Below are 23,223 nucleotides of genomic sequence, written 5' to 3'. Positions count from 1 at the left end.
TCAACATGAATCCCAGCCTCTCTCTGTGGTTGTGGGTGAATCGCCTTAATTTGGCTCTTAACTCAGAAACTGCACACAATTAACTGCTGAAACAATGATTTACACTTTATTGTATGTAGCAACCAAAAATAAAACTCCTCAAGTAACCAAGTTCAACCTCACAATTTGGCTATCACCCAATTGATGGCAGAATTTAACTGAGTTTCCACCAAAAGTATCTGTCTCTGGAAGTGTCCAGGGATTCAATGCAGCATTCTTCTTCCAAGTACTGCTGCCACATCATTCTGAGGTTGAATTCTGGTGGAGATTCCTCGCTTTCAAATCTGTGATGTGATGCTTCTTTAGATTCTAATACCACTTCCCCACATTTCTGGAGATCTCCGGTCTGTCGCTTACCTTCTTATCCTCGAGGTTTAGTGGTTTGCTTGGTACAGCCTTTCCTGCAAAAAAACCCCTTTACGTCAGGGCCTTCCTTCCACAGACAAACTTAATTGTCCTTTTGTCATGAGCTTATTAAACACTTAGCTCATCTGTCCCAGGAAACAGCTTGTTGTTTTGCGTCCTTCTTCCCAGGGATGGTTAACTAGCAGAAATTAGGCCATTCAGCCCATTGAGTCTGCTCCACTATTCAATCATGGCTGATATGTTTCTCAACCCAATTCTCCCCGTAACCCTTGATACTTTAGAATGATTGAATCTACTCCACCATTCAAAGGGCTGAATGGCCTAATTTCTGCCTCTGAGGTCTTCTGATGTAGCAGTTTCTCAGTGGCCGTTTTGTTTCTTGGTCCAGAAAGAGTTCCTGCTGACTCAGGGAATTTCGAAAGTTCTGCAGTTTAAAGGACCACACCACATTCCCATCTGCCTTCGCCTGAGATACTGGCAATTCCCAAGATCCTTTGGTATCCCTGAAAACAATCGAGGTGTCTGGAAATCTCTGCTGCTACTCTGGAACAGAAGGATTATGGGGAGAAAATTCAGAAATCTGATGTGCAAAGAGACTATGGAGTTCTACTCCAGGATTCTCTCAAGGGAAACTTGCAGGTTGAGTTAGTGGTTAGGAAGGTAAATATTTTGATCAGACTTGAATATAAAAGCAGGGATGTACTTCTGAGGCTCTGAGAGGCTCCGGTCAGGCAACAATTGGAGTACTGTATGTCCATTTGGGCCCATATCTCAGGTAGGATGTACTGGCCCTGGAACATGTTCAGACGTGGTTCACAAGAATGGTCCAGGAATGAAGACTTTATCATATGAAGAACATTAGAGGACTCTAGGTTTATACTTCATGGAGTTCAGAAGGATGAGAGGGGATCTAATGGAAACCTACAGAATAATGAATGGCGTGGATGTTGGGAAGATGTTTCCATTCGGAGGAGAGACTAGAACCTGAGGGCTCAGCCTTCGCATCAAGGGAAGACCCTTTAGAACAGAGGCAAGAGAAACTTCTTAAGCCAGAGTGTGGTGAATCTATGGAATTCACCGCCACAGAAGGCTGCAGAGGCCGAGTTACTGAGTATATTTAAGACAGATAAATCGGTTCTTGAGTATCAAAGGGTTCAAGGGTTACGAGGAGAATGGGGTTGAGAAACGTATCAGCCGTGATTGAATGGCGAAGCAGACTCAATGGGCTGAATGGCCTAATTTCTGCTCCTATGGTCTTATGATATGCTGATGTGTGGAGGGGTGAGGAGGGGGAAAAAAAGAGATGAAGAGAGAAAGGCAGTTAAGGTGAAGCTCAATAGAGACGAAGGAAATATAAGAATTGTATGATAAATGGCAGAACACATAGGAGCACTGGCATACAGAGGGATCTGGGCATATAGATCCGTGGAAGTGGTAATGCAGGTCGGCATGGTGGTCAAGAAGGTACACAGCACGCTTCCTTCAGTGTAGGAGTTACATTACAGCTGTTTATTCTGCACACCTGCGTTCGATTTTAGTGTCAGGCAACTATCTGTGTGGAGTTGGCAGATTGTCCCTGCACCCCACCTCCCGTGTCTGTGTGGGCTTCCTCCGGGTGCTCCGGCTTCCTCCGACATTCCAAACTTGTATAGGTTAGGATTAGCAAAGCTAAATTACCCATAGCGTCCAGGGAGAGGCAGGTTAAGTTGGATCGTCTGTGTGTAAATTCCACCAATGTTCAGGGATGTGAAAGTTTGGTGCATTAGTCAGGAGTAAATGTCGATAATGGGGGTAAGAAAACGGGGCTCCAGGTGTTAATCTTTAGAGGGCCAGTGTTGACTTGTTGGGCTGAATGGTCTGTTTCCACGCTGGAGGGATTCTGTGATAGTCAGAGGTGTTTTTTTCCCTCCAAAGTGGAAAAGTCAACTAAAAGACGTACAAGGTGAGAGGGGGACTGTTTGGGGGAGAAGTGGTGGGGGTGGGGAATCACACAGAGGGATGGTGGGTTTCTGGAACGCGCTGCCAGTGCAGGTAGTGGAAGCAGGCACCTTAACAACGTTTAAGATGTATCTTGATAGACGCATGAACGGGAGGTGAACAGAGGAACAGAAACCACACATGGGCAATAAATAGCAGATCTAAGTAAGGATTAAGAATTAGCACATGCTTGGAGGTGGTGCCTAAACTAAATAAGAAGGGCCTGTGATTGTGCTGTATTGTATTGATACAGCTTTCCCCCACTATTTGAAAGTAGAGTGTTCCTTTCATAAGCCGAAATGGCCTAAAGCAAAGAAGCAATTACCATGAATTAATTGATATTATGCCTTTCTTTGTAAAAGCGACAATCCTCTTCAGATTTCTTTCGGTTTGTGAGAACAGGTATTAATGTAGGTCTTTTGTAAAAGTGAAGTAGTGTAAAGTGAACTTTCGAAAAGTGGGGGATACCTTTATGCTGATGGAGGGGAGATGGGGGAGCAATGAAGAGGGGTGGATGGAGGCTCCGGTGGAGAATAAACACAGAGACCAATTGAGCAGCTTGGCCTGGTTCTGTGCTGGAGACTCAATGGGACAGAGACAAATGTATCTATTTCAGGTATACCTGCAGTATGCTCCATCCAGGATAAAAAAAATGTCCTTCATCTGCTTCAGCAGACAGGGCAGATGAGCAGTTTCTCCCCGGTGTGGACCAAGAGGTGATGCGACTGTGTGGAGCCTTTCCTGTGCTGAATGCAGGTGAATGGCCGCTGCCCGGTGTGCAAATGCTGATGAATATCGCGCAGGCGGGGAAGGGAAACCGTTCCTACACTCCCTGCATTTTCATGATTTCTCCAAGGTGCAGGTGTCCTCATATTTCTCCAGGTTCAACAATCAGTTGAAACTCGCTCACACTTACAGCATATGCGTGGTGTTACTGGTGAACCCTCTGATTATTGGAGGACTCTCTCATTCAGTCTGTAAAGCATGTTCCAGTCACGACTCTGGTGTGTGGGTATGTGAGACTCTGAGTCTCCAGTCACACTGACGTTTAAAACCTAACAAAGCAGGCAGACCTTCTCCCCTTTGTTTTCAAGGCCATCAATATCCAAGTCCTGGTGAATCAAGCAACTGTCAGACTTGTTTGGTCTGAGATTTCTGCCTCTAAATTCTTCTCTTGCAATCTCTTTCCACAGGAATATTACAAAGGTCATCGCTGTCAGTCCACAATAGAAAATCAGAACACACAATTGTAGTTTCTGTGGAACATTCTTTCCTCTCTTAATACCCAAGATCTTTGTGCTGATCTATATGTAAATGTATACAGCAGGGTAATGTGGTGGATTGCATACTCCATGAAGAGTTCACTCAAGTTGCTGAATGGACATCTATCATGCGGTATTGACGTTCTTACTGAAGATATACAATATTCTGCAGTAAAATATTATGAGCCCAGAAACACTGCACATCATGCTTTTAGAGCCTTAAACATTCCATCAAATATGTAACATATACCCCAGACTTATCTGTCTTATATTAACGCACGGTTGTCTTACATTTCCAGAAGACTCAGATTTAAGTTTTAAGTGTGACTTTTTGTAAAAGAAGCTGTCTTTTGGACTCCTTCCATGCTATACTGACTCTATTACTGGAAATACATCCATACTACACCAGGATTCATGAATCAACGACGTGAGGCTTATCTTTACTCTCTCATAATTTTCTGTTGCATAAATGTTTCGACGAATGCCAACGCTCTTCACCAGTCATAGAGTCAGAGACATAAAGCACAGAAACACATCCTTCAATCTAACTTGTCCATGCCGACCAGATATCCAAAATTAGTCTAGTTCCATTTGCCATCACTTGGTCCATATCCCTCTAAACCCTTCCTTTTCATATACCCATCCAGATGCCTTCACCACTTCCTCTGGCAGCTCATTCCATACACACACAACCCTCTGCAATAAAAGGTTGACTGCAAGGTCCCTTTTAAATTTTTCCCCATTCGCCCTAAACCTATGCCCTCTAGTTCTGCACTCCCCCTATCCCAGGGAAAAGACCTTGTGTACTTACCCCGTCAACACTCCTCAAGTTTTTATAAACCTCTTTAAAAAACACACACTCAGCCTGCGATGCTGGAGGGAAAACAGCCCCATCTTATTCAGCCTCTCCTTGTAGTTCAAACCCTCCTACCCTGGCAACAGCCTTGTGACTCTTCTCTGAATCCTTTCAAGTTTCACAGCATCCTGCCTATAGGCGGGAGACCAGAATTGCACACAATATTTCAGAAGAAGCCGACTGAAACTGACTTTTGCAGAGTCTGCTCCCTGCTTGGATTCATAATCTCTGCCTCCCGTTGCTGCAAGTGAACAGTGCTTCCCCCCCTTCTCTCTCCCTCCCAGGATAAGGAATGGAAAGGTGGAGACATTGCTTCATTCCCAGATTTTGCGCAGAAGCCCCCCCCCCCATTGTCTGAATGCACAAGTTGGACCATGAGCTTCTGAAGCTACTGCTGCTCCTCTCTCTCTCTGAATGAAGATTGAGCTTCACCCCAGACTGCAACTTCCTTTATCTGTCCAAACATCTGTGAGCACAGCACATTTTTGTTGAAGTAAGGCATCTTTCCTGAAATTTACAATTAAAGCGGTGTCTTCCCCCTGATATTCAAAGGGATTGTAAGTCAGAGAAGGACCACGCCTTGTGTTGTGTGACAGTTGCAACAGGATGTCCCAACTCCTATGCTCAATTCAAAGTTTGTGAGAAGATTTGTAGCTCGGGTGCTCGTTGTGATTGTGTTTGCCGAGCTGGGAAGTTTTGTTGCAGACGTTTCATCCCCTGTCTAGGTGATATCCTCAGTGCTTGGGAGCCTCTTGTGAAGTGCTTCTGTGATGTTTCCTCCGGCATGTATAGTGGTTTGTCTCTGCCGCTTCCCTTTGTCAGTTCCAACTGTCCGCTGCAGTGGCCGATATATTGGGTCCAGGTCAATCTGTTTGTTGATAGAATCTGTGGATGAGTGCCATGCCAGAGAACAGCCAGGGAATTCCGAGGCATGGCCTCTAGGCATTATTCCAGTACCACATTTTTCAACTCTGGATCTGGGACAATGTGTGTGGTGTGGGGGAAGGGGAGGGGAAATAAGGAAACTGGTGAAATCTACATTGATCCTATGTAGTTCGTGGGTCCCAAGGCAGAAGATGAGGTGTTCTTCCTACAAGTATCAGGTAGTTAGAGCTTGAAGGGGGAGGCAGCAGAGTACTTGCGTGTCCTTGACGGATTGGGAGGGGGAGTTAAAGCATTCAGCCACAAGGCGGTGGGGTTGTTTAGTTTTGGCGTCCCAGAGCTGTTCCCTGAAATGTTCTGCAAGTTGGCGTCCAGTCTCCCCAATGTGGCAGAGACCACATTGAGAGCAATGGACGTATAAATAAATCTTATAAACAAATTGTACAAATCTTAGCCTGCCAGTTATTTTCTTCAATTAAGTTAAAGAAAATTTTAATTAAATTGGGTGACTACATGAAACGGTTAGTTGGTCAGACTCAAGTCATCATCCTCAAATGAGAGAATGCCATTAATATCAGTGAACTGCTTTTTTTGTTAGAACCACAAGTTCTTGATTTATTTTCGCAATTTACTGATATTCACATCTGCACATTCAATGTCAAACTCTGACATCAGAAATGACATGACACCATTAATTTTTTCTTACAATAATCCAACAAACAAATTAATAACACAGTGAATACCAAGTCTCATTAATATGAAATTAAATTTGACCAAATAAAATGTAAAATCGAGATGTGAGATAACAAATGGGGGAAGGGCAGAAGGAAAGAAATGCAGCATCATAGAAGGTGCTCCTCCAGGGAGTGTATTTTACCAACTACAACTGCTCAATATAAACAAACACTCTGACATGATCCTCCGGTTTTAATGTAAACCATAGCCCCATACAGTAGGTACCATTTAAATAAGTTAATAGATACAAGCCTTGAGCAAATCCAGCCTCCAGCCGGACCCCCCGCTTCTTGGAGCTCGGACCTTCCTCCAGCTCCGGGGGGTTGTTGAGCTCCTGGGCTCCGGCCGCCGCCGAAGAAGCCGCGGGCGCCGGCTCTCTCTCCTCCACCGCCGACATTTTTAATTTGTTTTCTCGTTCACCCGGTAACCGTCACCTCCCCCTTCCCGGGCCCCGGAAATTATACAAAAATAAACAATAAACCCCACCGGGGACTGTCTCCTTTTTCTTCACAACTTTTGTTTGAAAAGTTCCGGCTTTAATTTGAAATGTATTTTAAAGGTATTTTCTGAGGTAAACGATGCCTGTCTGCCCCCCTCCCTCCGTCAGAAACCGCCCACTGAGTCGATGAGAAAACCGCAGCCTCGCGCCGCCATCTTTATTTTTCTTCTTCTTTCCGTCTCCTCCTTCAGTGACGCGCGTCATCCACGCCCCGCCCAATCAAATCTCACCTTACTCCAGCTGACCAATGGCGACAGGCGCTGGTTGTTACTGACAGAGTTTGTGTCCAATTGCCAATTTGGGATAAAAAAGGCGGGAGTCACAATTTTTTCCCCCTCTGGCTGCACATCTCATTCCTTTTGCCTGTCTCTTCCGCAGGGGAGGGGGAATCCCAAACTAGAGGGTACAGGTTTAGGGTGAGAGGGGAAAAATTTAAAAGGAACTCAAGAATTTTTGAAAAAGTGTGAAAGTTAATTCGCCTCAAGAAAAGCCCACTCTTACGACCTGAACAAAATAGATTGTTCACAGCCTATTACTCACGAAACAAGAAGGATGTTGTGAAACTTAAAAGAATTCAGAAATTATTTATAAGAATGTTGCTAGGGTTGGAGGGTTTGAGCTACAGGGAGAGGCTGAATTGGCTGGGGCTATTTTCCCTGGAGCATTGGAGACTGAGGGGTGACCTGATGAAGGTTTATAAGATCTTGACAGGTCTGGGTATGAGAAAAAGATAGTGTTCCCTGGGACGGAGGAGTCCAGTACAAGAGGGCATTAGTTTCTGGGTGAAAGGGGAAAGATTTAAAACGGCCCCAAAGGGCAAATTTTTCACATGTAGGTTGGTGTGTGAACTGAATGAGCTGCCAGGAAAAATGGTGGAGGCTGGTACAAATACAACATTTAAAAGGCATCTGGATAGGTACATGAGTAGGAAGTTTTAGAGGGATATGGACAAAGTGCTGGCAAATGGGATGAGATTAATTTAGGCTTATCTGGTCGGCCCATCCCGAAGGATTGTTTTTTGTGCTCTACAACTCAATGGTTCTATTTCCACAGAGCCAGAACCAATTTCAAAAGGCGAGGAATAGGCCATTCGCTCCTTACACACTGTCCTCAACTGTGGCCTAACTGAGCATATTTCAATTCTCAGTGCTATGTAATGAGCGAGACTTTATTAAAAATCTTAAAGCAAAGGAACACTTAGGAGGCAGCAATTATAATATAGTAGAGATCAGTGTGCAGTTTGAAAGAAAGAAGGCAAAACTAGACGTAATGGTGTTACAGTTAAATAAAGGGCAATAAGAGAGGAACTGACAAAAATTGACTGGAAGCAGAGCCTAGTGGGGAAGACAGTAGAGCAACAATAGCAGGAATTTCTGGGTGTAATTGAGGACACAGTACAGAGGTTCATTCCCCCAAAAAAGAAAGATTATCGGGGTGGGGGGCAAGGAGACTGCCATAGCTGACAAAGGAAGTCATGAAATGTATCAACGAAAAAGAGAGCCTATAAAGAGGCCAGACCACTGGGAAATCAGAAGCTTCGGAAGACTACAAAAACAAACAGAAGATAACAAAGAGAGAAATAAGGAAGGAGAGGATCAAATATGAAGGTGAGTGGACCAGTAATGTTAGAAATGATAGGAAAAGTTTTTTGCAATACGTAAGAAACAAACGAGAGGCAAACGTAGAAATTGGGCTGCTCCAAATTGATGCAGGAAGGTTAGTGATGGGAGATAAGAAAATAGCTGAAGAACTTAATAAATACTTTGTGTCAGTTTTCACAGTGGAAGACATGAATAATATCCCAACAATTAAGGAGAGTTAAGGGGCAGAGTTAAGTATTGTAGCCATTATAAAAAAGAAAGTGCTAGAAAAGCTAATAGGTCTAAAAATTGAAAAATCTCATGACCCTGATGGCTACAGCCTAGCGTTCTGAGGGAGGTGGTTGAAGAATTAGCAGAGATGTTGGTTTTAATCTTTCAAAAATCACTGGAGTCAGGGAAAGTCCCAGATGATTGGAAAATCACTGTTGTAAGTCCTTTGTTCAAGAAAGGATCAAGACAAAGGCTGGAAAATTATACGCCGATTAGCCTAACCTCAGCTGTAGATAAAATTCTAAAATCTATCGTTAAGGATGAGATTTCTAAATTCTTGGAACTGCATGGTTGAATTAAAGTAAGTCAGCATGGATTTAGCAAGGGGAGGTCGTGCCTGACAAACTTGAAGAGTTCACAAGTAGGTTAGACTTGGGAACCCCGAGGATGTCATCTACGTCGATTTCCAAAAGGCCTTTGATAAGGTGCCTCATAGGAGGCTGCTGAGTAAAGTGAGGGTCCATGGTATTAGAGTTGAGCTACTGGCATGGATTGAGGATAGGCTGCCTGAGAGAAGACAGAGAGTTGGGATAAAAGGTTCTTTTTCGGAATGGCAGCTGGTGACAAGTGGTGTCCCTCAGGGCTCAGTGTTGGGGCTGCAGCTGTTCACTTTATATATTATTGATCTAGATAAAGGGACTGGGGGCATTCCCACGAAGTTTGCTGATGATACAACGTTAGGCAGACAGGCAGGTAGTTCTGAGGAGGTGGAGAGGCCGCAGAAAGATTTGGACAGTTTAGGAATGTGGTCCAGGAAATGGCTGATGAAATTCAATGTAAGCAAATGTGAGGTCTTGCACTTCAGAAAAAAGAATACAGGCATGGACTATTTTCTAAACAGTGAGAAAAATTCATAAAGCCAAAGTACAAAAGGGATCTGGGACTGCTAGTCCAGGATTCTCTAAAGGTTGACTTGCAGGTTGAGTCCGTGCGTAAGAAAGTAAATATAATGTTGTTATTTATCTTAAGAGAGTTGGAATGTAAAAGCAGCGATGTGCTACTGAGACTTTATGAAGCTCTGGTTAGGCCCCATTTAGAATACTGAGTCCAATTTTGGGCCCCACACCTCAGTAAGGATATAGCGGCACTGGAGCGTGTCCAGCAGAGATGCACGCAATGATCGCGGGTATCATAGGCCTAACAGATGATGAACAGCTGAGGATCCTGGAATTATATTCATTCGAGTTTAGAAGGTTGAGGGGATATCTAATAGAAACTTACAAGATAATGCATGGACACTGGTAAGTGTTTTCCATGAGGCAGGGAGACTAGGACCCATGGGCACAGCCTGATAATTGGAGGGGGTCAATTTAGAATGGAAATGAGGAGACATTACTTCAGCCAGAGAGTGGTGGGCCTGTGGATTTCATTGCCATGGAGCGCAATGGAGACCGGGACATTAAATGTCTTCAAAGCAGAGATTGATAAATTCTTGGTATCGCAAGGAATTAAGAGCTATGGGGAGAGTATGGGTAAGTGGAGTTGAAATGCCCGTCAGCCATGATTAAATGGCGGAGTGGACTTATGACCTTACTTCCACTCCTGTGTCTTATGGTACGAAGGAAGAGCTCTTTGCTATTCACTTTACCTCCACTTCTAATGATTTTATAAATCTTAGTAAGGTCACCCCTCAACCCCATACACTCCAAGGAAGACAGTCCCAACCTTTCCTTATAACTCAAACCCTCCAGTCCAGGCAACATCCTGGTAAATCTTTATGGAACCCTCTCTAATAGTATTCTTCCTATTACAGAGCCACCAAAACTGTATCCAGTACCCAGAAAGTGGCCTCACCAACATCCTGAACAACCTCAACGTGATGTCCCAATTTCTACACTCAATGGGGTGGACAGTGAAGGCAATGGTGCGAAATGCCTTCTTTACCACCTGTCTACCAGTGATGCAACTTTCAAAGAACTATATACCTGAACACCCTAACCACTCCCCCCCCACCCACCCTGCCAAAGTGTCTCTGTTCTACAACACGACCCAGGGACCTACCATTAACTGTACATAGCAATGCTGAAAATTCCTGCATTCTTTGCCTGAAGCCCACTGAAGATGTTACCCAGTTGGTAACGAAACTTCTGGAAATGAACCTTGCAGCTCAGCAAGCAAACCTACATCCAAAACCTCAACCTGAGCTACAAATCTTCCCAAAACTCACTATGTCCAGCCCTTCCTTGTTTAGCAAAATGCAACCTCTCACTTTTAATAATACCTCTCTCATCGACACACACACACACACACACACGCCCCACAACACACTCACAGGCTTAAACTCCATCACACTCAGTTCACTCTTACGCACGCACTCACACACACACACACACACACACAAAATTCTATGGAGTGAATTTGTATTGGCTGAATTATATTTGCAGATACTTTCAATTTTGTTCAAAAAGCACACAATCTGCAGGCAGTCAATCCATGCAATATTTTATAAATTCCTACTTTGGAAATAGAACCAGTCTGATTCAAGATTGGAATACTGACAGACTCGAACCTCACATCTTTAATGCATTGTCTGAGCTGAGATGTCAGTTTTTTTTAAAAAATAAAACATTAAGTCATCTCAAGAGCGTGACTTTAACGATGTTCTGGGATTTACATATTAATGAACCAAAACCTGCAACCCATTCTAAAAGATGAAAGACATAACAACAATCTCGGTTTGTTCAATCAGTCGCATGACACTGTGATCTTTTGCTATACAATCGGTGTATTATTCCCCTGCCAACAGCTACCCGATGAAGGAGCAGCACTCTGAAAGCTATTGCTTCCAAATAAACCTGTTGGATTATAGCCTGGTGTTGTGTGATTTTTAACTTTATCTACCCCAGTCCAACACCGGCACCTCCACACCGTTTCCAGTGGACGCAGCCCACATCTCCCGCTGCTGCCAGTAAACTGTACAATGCTGATGAAATGGTGCAGTACCTGCACTTATGAAAAATTTACAACTTCTGACGATACTAGCTACTCATTCACTGCTCCATCTGATACATGACATTGGAAACTTAGTGCAGGAGGCTGAAATGAAATGAACAGCTTTAAAACAAAAACCTCTTGGAGCTCAAAGCCTTCAATGAGAGTCTGAGCCCGGTGATAAGTTCAGGTAACCTTTATTGCGACCCAACGTTGTTACAGCTTCAGATCCCCCCAGCAAAAAGGTGTAGAAAAAGTAGCTGCTTTTTAAATAGCTTAAGGTAAAAGAGTGCACCCCCACCCCACACCACCTCACCTTCTTTACTATGGTCACCACCGAGTTGTCAGTTTGTAATTGGATCCTTGGTACAGCCTTAACTGTTGGAAGTATTGCCTCACTCAGCAATCTCAACCCATACCCTGTAAACAAGTAAGTCTTTCCCCACTCAATGACCGATGGCAGTGGTGAGCAATGAAGAGTCAAGCATGCTGTTGTGGGTCTGGAGTTATGTGTAGGCCAGACCTGGTAAAGGATGCAGCTGGGATGACTGAGTGAATCCTTCCCCACAACAGCAGTTTCTTTCCCTAAAAAGGGATGTGAGTGAATCAGATGGGTGATGGCCCCCAAACATTCATTTCTTCATTAGGTTCTGAACTCCAGATTTCTGACCGAAAGCCAATTCCACCATCTGCCACGGCGGGATTCAAACCTGGCAGTCCCCGGAACTGGGTTGATAGTCCAGTCAATCAGGCAATTGGCTATCCCTCCTTTAATCCCCCTGCGATGGCACATGAACTCGCTGGTGGGCCGGTGGGCTAGCAGGTTGGAGGCCTGGGTAAAGACCTTCCCACACTCGGGGCAGCTGAAGGGCCTCTCCCTGGTGTGGACCCGCTGGTGCCTCACCAGGTCGGAGGCATAGCTGAAGCCCTTTCCGCACTCGGGGCAGGTGAATGGCCTCTCCCCAGTATGACTGCGCTGATGAGTCTCCAGTATAGAAGGGACACGGGAAGTCTTTTCCGCAGTCGCCACACTTCCACGGTTTCTGCACGGGGAGGGATCCATTGGGTTTCTCCATGGCAGAAGCTTCAGTTGCACACAAACACATGTACAGCCCCTCCCTGCCGTGAATTCCTCTTTCCAGGCCGTATAACTGCTTCAGGTTCCACAATCAGTGCGCTGCAACACTAGGGTCTCTCATCCAGTCCCATTGATGCTGAAGACGTGCTCCAACAGGAACCAAAAGGCTTTGCTCCTTCTCACAGAATCATGGTCAAAAATTGTTGCAGTCCTGAGGGATTGAGTGACTGTCGGACATTGACGTCGAAATGAGGACTGCAGAAGCTGGAGAGTCAGAGTTGAACAGTGCGGCGCTGGAAAAGTACAACAGGTCCGGCAGCATCTGAGGAGCAGGAAAGTTGATGTTTCGGGCATCAGCTCTTCATCTGTTGATTTTGAAACTTCCGTCTTCAGATCATCAAATGCTTTGTAAAAAGAGATTACAAAAGTCATGACTGTCAGTGCAAGGTAGAAATTCAGAACAAGCAATTCTACTTTCTGCATAACACTCTTTTCTTTTGTTATTCCACACTGAATATGGAAAGGACCATCCCACTCTCTTTCTCCCCTCTGTTCTCACACCGCTCTAACTAATTCTCCTGAAGATGTTGATTCAGGATCTTCCAGGGGCAGAACAGCAAAAACTTCAAGACTGACATCTCTCTGAATTTTGGATAACTCCACTGCTGAGAGTGAGCAGGTCTGATTTTGGGAAGCTCACAAAATAATGTCAGTTCAGGGTGAACCTGCAATGCAAGTTCTTGAGGAACAACCAGACATGAAGTGGTTAACATCCCTGGAAAGGAGAGAGCAAGATGAGATATCAAAGGCATTAACACCGACACCAGGGAGAAACTGAACATACAGATGTGGCAAGTCAGAGTCAGAGATAGACTGCATGGAAACAGTCCAACTCATCAATGCCAACCAGATATTCTAAATTAATCTAGACCCATTTGCCATCATTTGACCGATATCCCTCTAAACCCTTCCATTTTATATTTCCATCCAGATGCCTTTCAAATGTCATAATCGTACAAGCATCCACCATTTCCTCTGGCAGCTCATTCCTCACACGCACCACTCTCTAAATGAAAGAGTGAATTTAGCACAGTGAATCTATCTTATCCATAGTGCCCAGGGGTGTGGAGGTTAAGTTAGCACGGCCAATCCATGCTAACCTGCTCATCCCTGGGCATTGTGGGTAAGTTAGCACAGCCAATCCACCCTAACCTGCACATCCCTCGACGATATGGGTAACTGAACACTGCCAATCCACCTGAACACATCCAAAACAGAACGCTATGGGTCATTTAACATGGCGAATCCACCCCAACATGGACAAAGTTACATATAACACAATAAAAGGTTACAGTCCAACAAGTTTATTTCAAAGCACCGGCTTTCGGAGTGCTGCGTCTTATTCAGTTGGTTGTGGAGTACGAGATCATAAGACACAGAATTTATGGAAAAACATTACAGTGTCCTGCCACTGAAATTATATACTGAACAAACCTGGATTGTTAAGTCTTTCATCTTTTAGAATGGGTTGCAGGTATCAATAATATGCAAGTTCTAGAACTTCCTGTCAGGCTCCTTCTCGAGATAACTTAAGGTTTTATAAGAAAAGGTGACATCTCAGCTCAGATAATGCATGAAAGGAGTGAGGTCAGAGTCTATCTGTATCCCAATCTTGAGTCAGCCCGCTTCGATTTGCAAAATGAAATTTACAAAATATTACATGTATTGGCTGCCTGCATTTACTGCCAGCACATTGTGCATTTAGAGCTATACAGTCATAGATGGACAGCTTGGAAACAGACCCTTCAGTCCAACTCATCCATGACGACCAGATATCCCAACCCAATCAAGTCCCACTTGCCAGCAACTTGCCCATATCCCTCCAAACTCTTCCTATTCTTTTCCCCTCCAGACTAGCCTACACCATTTCCTCTGGCGGCTCATCCCATACACATACCACCCCCTGAGTGAAGAAGTTGCCGCTTAGGTCCCTTTCACACTAAACCCATGCCCTCTAGTTCTGGACTCCCCCACCCCAGGGGAAAGACTTGGTCCATTTATCCTATCCAAGCCCCTCATGATTTTATAAATCTCTGTAAGATCACCCCTTAGCCTCTGACGCTCCAGGGAAAACAGCCCTAGCCTATTTAACCTCTCCCTATAGCTCAAATCTTCCAATCCTAGCAACATCCTTGTCAATCTTTTCTCAACCCTTTCAACTTTCACAACATCTTTCCGATAGGAAGGAGACCAGAATTGCATGTAATATTCCAACAGTGGCCTAACCAATGTCCTGTGCAGCCGCAACATGACCTCCCAATTCCTGTACTCAATACTCTGACTATTAAAGGAAAGCAGACCAAATGCCTTCTTCACTATCCAATCACTATCCTATTCTTCACTACCTGCGACTCCACTTTCAAGGAGCTATGAAATTGCACTCCAAGACCTCTTTGTTCAGCAATACTTTTTAGGACCTTACCATTAAGTGTATAACTGCTGCTAAGATTTGTTTTCCCAAAATGCAGCACCTCACATTTATCTGAATTAAACTCCATCTGCCACTTCTCAGCCCATTGGCCCATCTGATCAAGATCTTGTTGTAAACTGAGGTAACCTCCTTCGCTGTCCACTACACCTCCAATTTTAGTGTCATCAACAAACTTATAGCTATTCCTCTTATGCTCACATCCAAATCATTTATATAAATGATAAAAAGTACAGATCCTTGTGGCACTCCACTGGTCACAGGCCTCCTGTCTGAAAAAAACAACCCTCCACCACCACCTTCTACCTTTGAGCCAGTTCTGTATCCAAATGGCAAGTTCTCCCTGTATTCCACGTGATCCAACCTTGCTCACCAGTCTCCCATGGGGAACCTTGTTGAACGCCTTACTGAAGTCCATATAGATCACATCTATTCTCTCCCCTCATTAGTTGCCTTCGTTAGTTCTTCAAATACATTCATTCAAGTTTGTGAGACATGATTTCCCACACGTAAAGCCATTTGACGATCCCAAATCAGTCCTATCCTTTCCAATATATGTACATCTTGTCCCTCAGTTGGATTTCCTCCAACAACACAGACGTCTGGCTCACTGGTCTATAGTTCTGTGGCTTGTCTTTACCACCTTTCTTTAACAGTGGCACAACATTATTCAACCTCCAGTCTTCCGGCACCTCACCTGTGACTATCAATGATACAAATATCTCACCAAGAGGCCCAGCAATCACTTCTCTAGATTCCCACAGAGTTCTAGGGTACACTTGATCAGGTCCTGGGGATTAATCCACTTTTATTCATTTCAAGGCATCCAGAACTTGCTCCTCTGTAATATGGACATTTTTGAAGATGTCACCATCTATTTCCCGACATTCTATATCTTCCATGTCCTTTTCCACAGTAAACTCTGATGCAAAATACCCGTTTAGTATCTCCTCCATCTCCAGCGGTTCCACATAAAGGCTACCTGACTGATCTTTGAAGGGCCCTATTCTCTCCCGACTTATTCTTTTGTCCTTAATGCATTTGTAAAACCCTTTGGATTCTCCTTAACTCTAGTTGCCAAACCTATCTCATGTCCCCTGTTTTCCCCTCCTGATTTCTCTCTTAAGTATATTCCTACTTGCTTTATACTGTAAGGCTTCACTCGATCTATCCTGTCTATACCTGACATATGCTTCTTCCATTTTCTGAACTAAACCCTCAATTTCTCCAGTCATCCAGTATTCCCTATACCTACCAGCCTTTCCTTTCACCCAAACAAGAATATACTTTCTCTGGACTCTAGTTATCACAGTTCTGAAGGCTTCCCATTTTCCAGCCATCCCTTTACCTGAAAACATTAGTACACAATCAGCTTTTGAAAGTTCTTGCCTGATACCGTCAAATTTGTCCTTCCTCCAAATTAGAATTTTTGAGCAAAATAGAATGTATCTGCAAATCTAATGCTGCAAATTCAAATTCATCCCCATGAAGAGTGTGGTTCTATGTGTGTAATAGAGAAACCCTGTTTCCATGCTGTATATCTATCTGTCTATTTGATAACAGATGCTTTATTTCTGTTGGCGCAAGTATGTTTGTAAATCATAGCTGGATATTAATAGTTAGATGTAAAGGAGAGAGAATTCCTCAGGTAGAGCACTATCAGAATCCTGGGAGACCCCTACTTCAGATTCACTTGGACTGGTTGACAGTCTGGGAGAATATGGATTGGGTCTCGATTGAATAAATGTTTTATTTTTCCCGAACCTGTAAAAGGGGGTGTTAAAGCTTCAGCAGAAATCCAGCAGAGCTGAGAACAGACCAACATCTTACTCTGTGGGAACAGGGAGATCAACAGTTGACAGACAAATCCGGACCTGAAATCCAAGCCGACACCAGACTACCCTGTGATCAATGCTTTGAAGAGCAGCACCAACCCTCTACCTTTAGTGAGTGTCCCATTTGACTACCCCCTCGATATTCAGGATCCAGTCCTTGCCATCCTGAAGCCATGTCCCTGTAAGGAGTTTCAGATCATAATTATTCTCTTCAATGTGTTCAGTCAATTCATTCACTTCTGTTACAATGCAGCTCACATTCAGTTTTTAGTTTCAGTTTCTGTGATCTTCTGAATCCAGTTTTGATTGCTGGTATATTTACTGTCCTTCTCCCTTTCTATCATTCTCTGATGTTCATTTCCACATCACGACATTGCTCACCAGACTTGATTTGGATTGGCCAGGCTAAATTGCCCAGTGTCTAGGGAGGTGCAGGTTAGTCGGGTTAGCCATGGGAAATGCAGGGTTATAGGTTCATAGTAAGAGAAGCAGGAGTCAGCCATTTGGCCCGTCCTGCCTGCTCTGCCATTCATTAAGATTATGGCTGATCTATCCATCATCTCAGCTCCTCCTCCCTGCAGTGTCCCAACTATACTTAATTCCCCAATTATGCAGAAACCCATCTAATTGTGTCTTGAATATACTTAACGAAGCTGCCTTCTCTGCTTCCTTGGGCAGAGACTTCAACAGTTTCACTATTCTCCAGGAAAAGCAGTTCCTCCTCGTCTTTGTCCTAAATCTACTTCCCCTAATCTTGGGGCCCAGTCTCATCTACCAGCAGAAATGACTGGATAGGGTTGGGTTTCATCCCCACAGAGTAATGAATTCCCACTTTCCACCAAATCCCAGATGTACTCACTCACTCACTCAGTTGCTGTCTCACAAATGAAAGATTTCATTGTAACTTCTTCTGCTCTGAGTAAGGGCAAAACATTTTTGAAAGCTGCTCTGAAAGTCCAGTCTTCACAACAACACCTCTGCTTTCACTGAAGATGACTAAAGTCATACAGCACAGAAACAGAACCTTTGGCCCAACTCATCCGTGCCAACTATATATCACAAACTAATCTAGTCCCGTTTGCCAGCATTTGACTCATCCCTCTAAACCCTTCCTATTCAAGTACCCATCCAGTGGCTTTTAAATGTTGTCATTGTACCAGCCTCCCCACTTCCTCTGGCAGTTCGTTCCATACACGTTCCACCCTCTGTCTGAAAATATGTTGCCCCTCAGGTCCCTTTCCCTACTCACCTTAAACTTCTGCCCCTTTAGTTCTGGATTCCCCTACCATGCAGAAATGACCTTGGGTATTCACCCTATCCACACCCCTTATAAACTTCTTTAAAGGTTACCACTCAGCCTCTGATGCTCCAAAGAAAATATCTCCCTGGCCTATTCAGCCTCTTCCTGCAGCTCAAACCCTCCAAATCTGGCAACAGCCTTCTAAATATTTTCTGACCCCCCCCTCAAAGTTTCATAACATCTTTCCTACATCAGAGAGACCAGAGTTGAATGCAGTATTCCAAAAGTGGCCTAGCCAATGTCCTGTACAGCTGCAAAATGATCTCCCAGTTCCTATACTGAATACTCTGACCAATAAAGGAAAGCATACCAAACACCTTGTTCACTATACTGTCTGTGTAAGACTCCACCTTCAAGGAACTATGAACCTGCACTCCAAGGTCTCTTTGTTCTGCGACACTCCCCTTAACTGTGTCAGTCCTGCCTGGATTGCTGGACCAAAATGCAACACCTCACATTTCTCTGAATTAAACCCCATCTGCCACTCCTTGACCCATCCGATCAATTCTAATTTATGCTAAACTCTCTTTCCTCTCGTATTCCCGAGAAGGTGAAAATCTCTGTTCCACATACTCTCCCTCCATTCTCTCATTGCTGAACCTAATCCCTGCTGTACCTCATTCTGAAGGGTCTGTTTCATGCTGATTAAAAGGCCCACACTCAGGGGGATCTAATGGAAACATACAGAACACTGAATGGCCTGGACAGAGTAGACTTTCAGAGGATGTTTCCATTGGTAGGAGAGACTAGGACCTGAGGGCACAGCCTTCGAGTAAAGGGAGGGCGTTTTAGAATGCAGATAAGGAGATACTTCTTCAGTGAAAGAGTGGTGAATCTATGGAATTCATTTCTACAGAAGGTTGTAGAAGCCAGGTCACCGAGGATATTTAAGACTGAGGTAGATAGGTTCCTGAGTATCATGGGGATGAAGAGTTCCAGGAAGAGCCCGGGAGAATGGGGTTGAGAAACCTATCAACCACGATTGAATGGTATGAACAGACCTGATGGGCTGAATGGCCTAATTTCTGCTCCTATGTCTTATGGTCTCTTGCTATCCTGGCCACAGAGAGAGAATTGGGAGCAGGAATTGGCCATTTGGTCTTTCGCGCCTGCACAAGCATTGAACAGATCATAACTGAATATGGATCTACTTACATCTAAGTGAATAGGCTGGAACTTTTTCCCTGGAACATAGGAGGTCGAGAGGTGGCCTTATTGAGGTTTATAAAATCACGAGGGGCATAGATGAAGACCAATATCAGCTGTTGTTTCAAGAATAGGGAGCAATCTTTTTAAGGTGAGAGGAGAAAAATTTTAAAAAGACACAAGGAGCACATTTTTCGTTTAAGAGAGTGGAGTGTGTGTCAAATGAATGTCCAGAGGGAGTAGTGAATGCAGCTACAGTAACAACATTTAAAATAAGTTTGAATAAGTGCACGAATAGAAAAGTTTCAGAAGGATATGGGCCAAACATTGGCAGGTGTGACTAGTTTAGTTTGTGAATATAGTCAGCATGGACTAGTTGGACTGAAGGGTCTGTTTCTGTGCTGTGTGACTCTGTATCTGTTCTATACTGGTCTTAAAACCATTTTCTTGCCTTCCCCCAAAACCATCCACTTCTTTGTTCATCAAAGTCAAATGAACTCAGCCTTGAATACATTCAATGACCGGCCTAACTGCTGAAAGATATCCACACTTCTGAACTCAATTCCTCTTGCTAATATATCACTTGCCTTGCTGATTGCTTGCTGCACCTGTCTGACAACTGGCAGTAACTGGTTTCGAAGGACGCTGAGGCCCCTTTGTCCATCCACACATCTTTCCTGATGAAGAGCTCGTGCCCGAAACGTCGACTCTTCTCCTCAGTTGCTGCCTTACCTGCTGTGGTTTGCCAGCGCCACACTTTTCAACTCTGATCTCCAGCATCTCACTTTCGCCACATCTCAACATATCACTCCGTAAGCAATGCACCTCCTTTCTGCTTTTTTTAAACATACATCAAAGGCTATACCTTCACATTGTGGCACTGCGTTTGCAAAGTGAGACACAGACCTGGATCAACTTTTCCAGAGTCTGTCCCCTCCCTCGATTCACTCTTTCCTTTCAGTTGCTACAGATCAATAATTGAACCCCAAAATGAAAACAAAATGGAAAACGTGGTGACAAAAACACTATTATACTCACAAATTTTAGACAGAGGAAGGAATTTATAGTCTGGGTTGAGGTTTAATCTTCATTCAGTGACAAAAGAGCAGCATCAGCGGCTTCATAGCTCACGGTCCAACTTCCGCATTTCGACAACGGCCGACTCTGATTGGCAGGAGGACCAGACGCCTTCGGATCCTCCAAGGTTCTCCATTGGTCCATGGAAAGGAGCTCGTGCGCACTTTCTGCGGACACGCAGGAGTATGCGCAGTACTTTGCTGACACCGGCAGACATGCGCAGTGCTTACTGACACCGTGGAGCATGCTCAGTATGCTCTGTCACGATGCTGGTGTTACCGACAAATCTTCGAGTTAAAAATCACAAAACACCTGGTTATAGTCCAACAGACTTATTTGGAAGCACGGGTTTTTGGACCGCTGCTCCTTCATCAGGTGGTTGTGGAGAATAACATGGTAACACAGAATTTATGATCTTCTGATCTTATACTCCACAACCGCCTGATGAACGAGCAGCGCTCCGAAAGCTAAGTGTTTCTAAATAAGCCGGTTGCACTGTAACCTGGTGTTGTGTGATTTTTAACTTTGTACACCCCAGTCCAACATGGGCACCTCCAGATCATGACAAATTTTAAGTGTCCAAATGCGAATACGAGAGAAAAATGCCAACGCCATTTTTTTTTGCTGAAATGTTTTTTTTCCCCATGTGCCTTCACGTTTCATTACTTTTGCATTTTGTCTGGTTCTCAACGTTCCTGCCTTTACCTCAGGGTAAAGGTATTCCAAAACTAGAGGATATAGGTTTAGTGTGAGGAGGAAAGATTTGAAGAGATTCAAAAGACTCAGCATAGAACATTCACCCCCTACAGGGCGAAAGTGACGACTGCAGATGCTGGAGATTAGGGTCGAGAGTGTGTGCTGGAAAAGCACAGCAGGTCAGGGAGCGTGCGAGGAGCAGGAGAATCGACGTTTCCAGCAAAACCCTCCATCAGGAAATAGCTATGTGAAATTGCAGAGCTGTAGCATAATCGAGTGGGTCTGGATGGGATGCTGTTGGGAAGGTCGGTGTGAATGGCCTGTACGGATGATATGATTCCACTGCCTTAGCCACGCGTATATTGAGAAATGATTGCCCCAAGTCTGCTGTGGGAGGAGTGGGTTCGTTCGTGAGACATTGATACCAGTTCTGGAGAAGGTAGGATTGTGCTGTCTCTCTCTTCACACTCTGCTCCCCCGTCCATTTTCTCCCCGCCCACTGCCCCCTGCCCATTCCCTCTCCTCACATTGCACTCCCAATCTTTCCCCATAACCCTCTGAACCGCAGTACTTCTCTACTCCCCACCCTCTGTCCCCCTCTCCATTTCTCTCCCTTCTCCACCTCCACCAGCGCCCCTCCCCGTCCTTTCTGGTGCCTCAGCCCTCTTTGATCGCTGTATCAAGCCCATTTAAGGAGAGAGAGAGAGAATTGGTGGTGACGATTCTACCTGGCAAACAGGGTGTGCGAGGAATCACTAATTTTAAAATTGAGAAAAGCTAAAACCATATATTCAGAAACGTTGTTAAAGTCTGGAAGAATGTTCTTTTGTTTTAAAAAAGCTGTAGAAATCTTTCTGAAACTTGCATTGATATATGCACAGTTTTCCACAACCAAGGACAGGCTGTTAGAGTGAATGAGTGAATAAACGACAAGTCCCACCTCGCCAATGAGGAGAAAGTGAGAACTGCAGTTGCTGGATATCAGAGTCGAGAGTTTGGTGTTGAAAAAGCACAGCAGGTCAGGCACCATCCAAGGAGCAGGAGAATCTACGTTTCAGACATAAGCCCTTCACCTTCCCCTCTCCAGTGTGTGTTGTGAAACTGCTGAACTGCTTAATCATTTCTAGTGGCCGAGCAGAGGCTGATAACAAGTTTGGAGCACACGAGAATGACCTCAGCTGAGACCTTGGATTCATGTCTCACGACAGGAGACCCAGCTACAGAATGCACACACACACACGCACACTCTCTCAAGTACTCACACAGTCGTGCGGACCCTCTCTGATAGACAGGCTCTCTCTCAGACAAACATGGATACACCCCTCACACTCACATCCATGCCACACGCCAGATGAAAAGCTGAATACTTCTCTGGAAAAACTGCCGAACAATGCAGGAGAGTGGCACAACGGGTGTGTTTTGGGACCGTAACCCAAAAGAGAAACCATTCTCTCCTATTCATTCAAAGATGTCTTCAGCAGCTTTCCCGTATAACGGCGCTCTGTTCTGCACCTTGCCTTCACATCCCCTCCCCCAAAAAGCTTTGACATAAATATTTCACAATGATATACTGGCCCAATGTGCACAGTTAAGATGACAAGCTCTGAGGGGTCTCCTGTTCTTTGTATCCTATGTTGAGGAGGGCAATGCTTGTCACTGGTCACTCTGGTGTCAGAGAAAACTGTAGAAAGAAAAGGCTTTAATTTGGTTGACCGTGAGTGGTCTATACCTGAGCAGAGTGGCGCAGCGGGAGCGTTCTGGGCCCATAACCCAGAGGTCGATGGATCGTAAACCATCCTCTGCTGTTGTTCAGTGCCTCCTTGAGCGACTTTCCATTGTGATGGCACTGTGCTCAGCATTTTGCCTTTCAAACAATATCCTGAGTCTTTCAGTGCCCCGTACCGATACTGTCGCGATGTGTGTGTGAGGGGTCAAGGACATGGGGGATTTCAGGCCCTCTAAAGTCATGGAACTCGATCTTGAAGACCGGAGGGCTGTAGGGTTTTGAAGTGGAATATGAGGCATTGTTCTTCCATCTGGAGCTGAGCTTTGCTGGAACACTGCTGTAAGCCTGAGACAGAGATGTTGGCCAGGGAACATGGTGGCGTGTTAAAGTGGCAGGAAAGCAGAAGCTCAGGGCCTTTTTTTGCGGGCAGAACCGAGATGTTCTGCGAAGCAGTCATCC

General features: G+C 44.6%; 2 long non-coding RNA genes across 2 annotated transcripts; both read right to left on the bottom strand.

The window, feature by feature from the left end:
* Positions 1-84: 84 nt before the first annotated feature.
* On the bottom strand, positions 85-6,788 carry LOC140460354 (uncharacterized). The gene is made up of 2 exons (XR_011954010.1): positions 6,370-6,788; positions 85-440 (listed from the first exon to the last, which is right to left on the bottom strand). It is a non-coding gene; the product is annotated as an uncharacterized lncRNA (long non-coding RNA).
* A 4,811-nt stretch (positions 6,789-11,599) lies between these two features.
* Positions 11,600-20,418, bottom strand: LOC140460349 (uncharacterized). The gene is made up of 2 exons (XR_011954005.1): positions 20,304-20,418; positions 11,600-12,900 (listed from the first exon to the last, which is right to left on the bottom strand). It is a non-coding gene; the product is annotated as an uncharacterized lncRNA (long non-coding RNA).
* Positions 20,419-23,223: the final 2,805 nt, after the last annotated feature.

Source organism: Chiloscyllium punctatum, chromosome 36 (genome assembly GCF_047496795.1).
Source record: "Chiloscyllium punctatum isolate Juve2018m chromosome 36, sChiPun1.3, whole genome shotgun sequence".
Taxonomy (NCBI): Eukaryota; Metazoa; Chordata; class Chondrichthyes; order Orectolobiformes; family Hemiscylliidae; genus Chiloscyllium; species Chiloscyllium punctatum.
Note: the sequence above shows the minus strand (reverse complement) of the source record. Positions and strands in the feature narration are given on the sequence as shown.